Raw genomic sequence first — 6,863 nt, 5'->3', positions numbered from 1 at the left:
TCAATTGTACAATAACCACTACAAAATTTCCCAAACAACCATTTAAATACTACAAAATTGTCACAAAAATACAATAAAATTGCCATAACTGCGTCATTTTCCCATCCGACATTACTCTTCCCCTCTTAAAAGGAACTTCGTCCCCGAAGTTCACCATCAAAACAACTTTAACTATTACCCAAGTCGATAAATTATTATACCGCATTGACATTACGAATAACTATTATTCATTTGTATAAAATCCATCGATACAGAGAACCACACAATTACATATCCCGTCATCCATTATTAGACATTACACCAAATATTTTCTTATGTGACCATACAACATATGCAACAAGCAACATAACCACCAAATACTATATTACTTGAGATAATTTGATTTAGCATGTGAAATTATATAAACAACACCTAAATTGTATAAACCACACCAATACTCACAACTGTATAACCACCGTTGAGACGTAACAAAGATATAACATGTCCAAAACAAGAAGCATTCTCACAAGAACCACCAATGCGAAGATACAAACAAATTTAAAAACGAAATTATCAGTCCACAGGGGGCACTCGATCCAGCTTGTGAGTTACTCGATCGAGCTGACGCTACTCGATCGAGTTCATCACGTACTCGATAGAGTACATCGAGATCAGAATGCACTTTTAAATCACCCCCTGCAGATACTCGATCGAGTGAGGGGCACTCGATCGAGTAGCCACATGTCCAAATCCCCCACACGATCACAAGCAAACCAAGGAAATATATATATAAGTCGGAATGTCAACTCGGACATCAACCACCTGCAGAACAAGTCCTAAAAACAACCAAAATACGGCCTTATGGCCAAAATACAAACCAAGGTCTAACAAATGTACCAACCAAAACAAGTGCCATCAACTACAAATCCATGCAAACAAGATAGAAATGAAAGGAGCATCATCACTCCAAGGTCTGCTCATCCATCACCTCATCTCCACTACCGCATCCGGACGTGCCCGCTCTAGCCATACCCGCACCTGCGACATCACCAGTGCCAGAATCGGCTCCCACTCGCCATGGTGCCAAGCAACCGTAGGGGTAACTCGTAGGCTCTCCCCAAGTAGACCGCTCCACGCCAAAGGAATGGAAGACCCCGCTGTCATCTCCAACACCTCTCCACCACACCGGCTAAGCCGCCTCGGTTCCGATGCCCTGCACATAAGCCATCTCATGGAGGTTCCGGAGTGTCAAGGTGGCAGACACTCTCTCCGTGAGCTCACTCATTATCATCTCAGGGCTAAAGAAGGAAGGATAGCTGGGAAAATGACGTTGTGGGGGCACATGCTGCTCTGGCTGGGTCTCAACCATCCTTTTCGTCACTCGTCGCGGTCCTCTCCCCACTCTAGGTTGTCTATCCTCGGGTCTAGCCTGATCCCTCTTTGTCGGCTCAGGTATCACCTCCAAAATACCAGCATCAATGAGGTAAAACTGTCGAGTAGGGACCTCCTCATCATCATCAGAGTCTGCTGCCACAATTGCCGACGGTAAAGGCTCGGTCTTGGGAAGGTTCTCGGGGGCAGGTATCCTCATCCAACTCATCCCCCAGACTCTCCAGGCCAACCCACCACTCTCCAAAGTTCTCAACCATTTCTGGTCGAGAAAGTACTCACGGTCCAAGGTAGGCACCGTCGGGGTCAAAGGTGTATAGGCCGAGGAGGCCATAAAGGCGGTCATTCTCTGCGCCAACCGTGTGGCAATGGCACCACAACTCAAGAAACGGGTGTCAGATGAGCCCATCAGAGCTAGCTTATCACATACTATGGCCGGGGCGCTGAAAGAGATCGACTCTCGGGCCTCGGGTGGGGATAAGGTAGGCAACAAGCAACATCACCTCATGTGAGTTAAGCTTACTCACATCCTTCCGGTCATAGAGTAAACAGGTCAAGGCACGAAGAAAGATCTTCAAAGTGATGTGTTGCACATCATTGATCAACATGTTGCTAGAGGTGGGGGCATTCTTACCGGTAAAGCAAGGCATGAAACTACTGACTCCACACTCGTTTGGGATGTCCCTAAGGGCTCCCTTCTCCGGTCGGGCAAGGCCAAGATGGGTGGCAAACATATCCATGGTCAAAAGAAAACTAGTGTTCATGAGACGGAATTGGACGGTCTTCTCCGCCGCATCATAAAGAAAAGAACTCATGAACTCCAAAGTCAAGAAAGCATAGGAGTGTTTCCTAAGACGGCACAGCCCTGTCAAATCCAAAGTCTAAAAGATGTGCCTCACATCCGTCTCCACTCCTAGGTCCGTTAAGAGTGTGGTGTCGATACAACGGGTAGGTTTCAGACGGCGTCTCTGTAACTCAACGAAAGCATCTCTTTGCTTGAAATCAGCAAAGACAATGGTAGGGTACTCAGGCACAGGTGGGACCGTAGGTCCCCCACTCCCCTCACCAACCTCATGCTCAACAGCCTTCTCCCTCTTACTCTAACGGGTACCAACTGTAGGTCTCGACATCTGTTTTCAACACACATTTTAGGCACACAAACAAACACTTACTTGAATGTACATAAACTTGCATGCATAGTTATGGAAAAAGAACGACTATATAAACACTTTCACCAAACAATCCAAAAAGATTCAAGTATACAACTTTCAAATTCTCATCAGACGGTCTTTACAGCTATCAAATTATGACAAGTATAACATCTATTAACAACTCAACTACAAATTTTAAGGCTTAAACTTTCAAACTATCTTCGCAATTAGACAAGTATCATAAAGAATTTGGGGCGAATTTCAGTTTGGGGCACTTTTAAGATGGAGTTTTAAGACAAAATTTTAAGCAAAACCCATCAAAGTCAGATCTAAACATGATACTCATAGCATACATTACTCAATTTTCCCCCTCCCATATGCAAAAGACAAACAAAATTTCGATTTGAATTCCAAACCCTAGAAATTTCGGTCCATATAAACCCCCATATTGGTTCAATTTTTCTACTTCTAGCGGCACTAATCAACAAATTAAAGCAATTATATCATGTTACAACAATTATAAGCAAGATTACATGTATATAAATCGAATTTTCAGAAAAACACCAACACCTTACATGTTTCTAATTGATTAAAAACATAGAAAGGGATGAACATTCTTACCTTGAATGAGAAGAGGACGAATTAAACAAGGAGAATACCAAAGAAGCAGCACAAAATCACCAAGTTCTTGAGAGAAGAAGAGAGATTTAGAGGAAATTAGGGTGTTATGAATGAAAGAGTAAAGAAGAAAAGAATTGGGAAAGGTATAAGAATCACGTATAAACTCGGGTACTGTTCACTTACTCGATCAAGTAAGTAGGTTACTCGATCGAGTGGCCTCTACTCGATCGAGTTGGAGCTACTCGATTGAGTTTCCGCTGGCAGATCCAACATTTTCGATCGTATAACTCCGCAACTAGATCGAATAAGGTCTACTCGGTCGAGTAGGAACTCATACTCGGTCAAGTAAGGTTAGGTATACGGTCAAAAGTTACAACTTTAGTTAACGATTCCTGCAAAACAGCAACTCGTGTCGATTCCAAGGTATATTTGGAAATCGTCACAGATTATTTCATTCATTCACGACACATTATTACTACTCAAATGTAACTCAGCTACCTCATCCTAGTATCACATATATCATTCCATCCTATCACAAACTTTATGCAAGACAATTCACCATACCATTAACTTATTCATACATACAATCGTCACAGTACTTCCCATTTACTTACGCATTTGCAAATTCGACTATCCAACATATATGTATACTACACTAAGCATCCATTTAACAATAAACTATCCTATATTACTCAAATTTGCTGAAATTCCCATCATGTCACAACACTTCATCAACCATATACCCGACTTAATTATGCCATATCACAAAAGTACTCAACAAATTCATCCATTGCAATTCTAATTACTACTTGACCAACATTACAACTAGTACCAAACCTACAACTTACTATTATCATCATACACAAAGACTCACAATTCTTTTATAAACTAGTACACATACAAAGACATAGAGCTCATTATTATCACCACATTACCCAATACTACCATGCAACTATCAACACTTTCACCATCTCTATTAAATCCACACACACTTCCATTCAACCACAAACCTTCATAATTCATCATCACGAATGGCAAGCACTAAACACTACCATAGACTCTATCACAGCTATTTCTAACGTATCTATCATACACACTAAGCACATAATTCCCGACTCAATATTCCCATACCCGGTGACCGGCTTAAGCATAATGGGGCCGTGATTTTGAAATCAGGGCGCCTACTCACCCAAAATCAAGCATCTGTCAGGGCTCCCAATATACATACACCAGGTTCATTTTATTAGACTCACTACATTCATTGGGCTCATTAGTTACAGGTTCCAAAATCGTCGCTCTGATACCACTTTGTAACACCCCCATCAACCAAGGAGCCTTAACAAGACATTTCCTAGTAGATAAAGGCGTTACCATCTCGGTTGCCCGAGGTCAGTAATAATCAAATGTCGATAATAGAACGATTATGTATTATTACAAGTGATTTACAACAAACAAAAGATATAAATGATACAACCCGTGATAACTATCAACTATATGAAACTATCTCTGTCATGACTCGTGATAGACTCGTCCCTCCAAGTAGAAGTGGCAATCGGGTCACTCGGGTTGGTTACGGGTCGGGTCAAAGCGGGTCGGGTCATATTGGGTTCGGGTTATGTCGGGTCAGTGACGGGTTCTGGTCGGTTCGGTTCATGTCGGGTCGTCTTCGGGTCGGGTCATCAATGGGTGGCAAGTCGGGTCGGCTCATTAGCGGGTCAGTGTCGGGTCAGGTTATCAGCATATATTTTATTTTATATATTTCTTTTTTGATGGTAATTTTATGTTTAAATAATAGGTAGGTGTACTAATTGTAGTTTTAAGTGAAAATAATTAAGATGAATGTCAAATGGTGTTATTTAAACCATTATTAAGCTAGTTCATTATCGGGTCATCTATCAGGTTAAGAAAATATCGGGTCACGGGTCGGTTCAGGTCGAGTTCAGGTTGGAGAAAATAAGGATATTATCGGGTCGGGTCGGGTCGGTTCGGTTTCGGTTCACCCAATTTTCGGGTTGTATCGGGTCGGGTTTCGGGCGGGTCGGGTCGGGTCGGGTCAGCTTTTGCCAGCTCTACCTCCAAGCACCCAGCTATGTTCCATATACCAACCTGCTAAGACTTACTGCTCACCATAGTGGATCACGGCAGACATAACACAGAAAGACAACACAACAGAACCACACAAGGTCAGTGACTGAGGTAACAAGTACAAAAGCAGACACACACAACTACAACAATACATACACCACCTCCTTCAACCAACCACACACCTCTGACTGCCCGAAGAACCAGTCCTGCCGGATTACCAATCGCAACCAGTAATCCACACCGTCAGTGGGGGACCGCAGTTGTTCCCACCTACACCCCGCTCATCTCATCCGAGCGATAAACCCATGTTCCTTAATGTGCACATCCCCTCCTGTGGCGGGTTCCACAGAGGGCGAATCAAGGGCGTGAAGCCACTCTCGCAAGTGACTCCACTCAGCCGAGGATGCACCTCGAGAACCAGAGACAAATAATCACAGCCAACTGTACAATCAACAATCACCAACTCCTATTTCAACACAATGTCAAACAACTACCACAACCAATCATCAACAGTGACACTAATCCAATTATATACCAACGATAGACCCTCTAGACAATCAACAGTACTGAGTAGGTGAACCTACCTTTAGCCAACCGCAGCGATTCCGCGTCCGATCACAAGATAACGATCGACCAGCAAAACCACCTATAACCACCATCATAACCATCTATTACTACTACCACAACCATAACTTAAAACAAGGATGTCGATGATGATAATGATGACATACCTATACAAAGCAATCCGACGTCAAGACCGCTATCCGACTCAAGCATCCCATTCCTAAGGTGTAAGCACCCACAAAGACCTCAAGGAAGTGAACCATGGTGAAAGAGAAGAGGAGTGACGGCATTTAGGTTTAGGAAGAAAGGCAGAGAAATGATTTGGATTTCACGATTTACGATTTATAATTCCCCGCTGCAAACCCATTACTCGATCGAGTGACGAACTTACTCGATCGAGTGGTATCTACTCGATCGAGCTCCCAAGCTACTCGATCGAGTAGCCTCAACTAGATCGAGTAACACACATCCTAAGACTCACATCGTCACAAGTCATCACTCTTAAGGTTTCCAAAGGCCAAGGTAGGTGTCTAAGGTCCGTCAACGTCGGTCAGTGGGTCCCTAAAAGGACGGGTATTACAGCATTTGTTCGTGCCACCATGTGCGCCGCCCTACCTCATTCTACACCACCGCGCTTCCCTTTCTCACACCGTTCGTCCTCTCCAGGCCCACCATGCCACCGTCACTCCTCGTGTTATCCTCTGACCAACATCGAACGACGACAGATACAAAAATCTATCTAATTCAAACCCTAATATAAACACCAGATTCTTATTAAAAAGAAACATTGAACAACTAATTTGGTTAATAGATTGTAATTTACGAATTAAATACATGTTCTTCAATCAATTTAGGTTTCACAATCAATTAAATTTGATAGATTTAGGAGGGGGAGTGGTTGCACTGGGAGAGAATTAGGGTTTTTTTTTGTTTTTTTAATAAGGGTAGGTAAATAGAAAGAATTGGGTAAAAAATACTAAAATGAGGAAAATACGTACTGCGACAATATAGACTTGTTTCCTTATTTAGCCAGATTCCTTTTGGAAGAAAACTATTGAGAATTTTTATTCTTTT

This window comes from Silene latifolia, chromosome 2 (assembly GCF_048544455.1).
Source record: "Silene latifolia isolate original U9 population chromosome 2, ASM4854445v1, whole genome shotgun sequence".
Taxonomy (NCBI): Eukaryota; Viridiplantae; Streptophyta; class Magnoliopsida; order Caryophyllales; family Caryophyllaceae; genus Silene; species Silene latifolia.
Note: the sequence above shows the minus strand (reverse complement) of the source record.